Raw genomic sequence first — 1,084 nt, 5'->3', positions numbered from 1 at the left:
CAAGGCAGTATCACTATGGAAGTAGATTACCCAGTCTTCCTTCCAAGGAGTGGCTGGTGGGTTTTCTTTAAGAGGGTATTATTTCAGTAGTTTGCAGTAATTCCTTTCTGACTCAAACACTAAAGGATTAGGGCATCAAAACAAACCTTTAGTCTATTCTTCAAAGCAGAACCAACCTCTATCTTCATTTCCTGTCAACAGCTTAGTCATTTGGCTAGCACCATCCCAATGCTGGCCCTACTACTATCTTTTTCCCTATAGCTTTCTCTTCTCACCCTGAAGAATTCTCTAAGATTAGCAAAATTAGCAGTTCATGTCTTAAGACTTAGGTACACAGGATAAAGACAAAAGCATAAATAGATAAGAGGAAGTAATAAAATCAAACCAGTGAGAAAGAAAAATCAAATAACACATAGGTATTAGCAGCTCTTAGACTTACTAGAACTAAATATCCCAAATAATCTAACACCCTCAGATAACCATGTTGAGGAGAAGCCACTGTCATTTATTTACGAGAGAAGAAGAGAGCTTAAAATAAGGTCATGATGGTGAGGAGATTGACTTGTTATTTTGTCACACAGTGGCAGCTCACATGTTGCTGTGATGCTGGAAGCTATGCCACCAGTATTTCAACCACCAGCACAGTCATCCAGGGTGTACATGTTTCAGTGGAGCATATAGACTAAGATTAGGAAGAAGGAAAAGGCAGTCCACTGCTAAAAAATTATTCACAGAAAACCTTATGAATAGCAATGCCAGAAGATGAGGCCCTCTGGTTGGAAGGCACTCAAAAAATGACTGGGGAAGATCTGCCTCCTCATAGTAGAAGCAACCTTAATGGTGTGGATGGAGTAAAGCTTTTGAATCCTTCATTTATGGATGTGGCACAACAACAAAGAAAAAGAAATAGTTGCAAACATCCATCAATAATCAGAATGTGGGAGGATTCAAAATGGAGTCTCATCAGTAATCACTATGCTATTCCCCTCTAGCATCTTGTTGTTGTTAAGTGCCGTCGAGTCGTTTCCGACTCATAGCGACCCCATGCACAGCAGAACGAAACACTGCCCGATCCCACACCAGC

The sequence above is a fragment of the Orycteropus afer genome, unplaced genomic scaffold (genome assembly GCF_000298275.1).
Source record: "Orycteropus afer afer isolate SDZICR_OR568_19922 unplaced genomic scaffold, OryAfe1.0 scaffold00107, whole genome shotgun sequence".
Taxonomy (NCBI): domain Eukaryota; kingdom Metazoa; phylum Chordata; class Mammalia; order Tubulidentata; family Orycteropodidae; genus Orycteropus; species Orycteropus afer.
The sequence above is the reverse complement of the archived record's forward strand: the minus strand, read 5'-3'. Positions refer to the sequence as shown.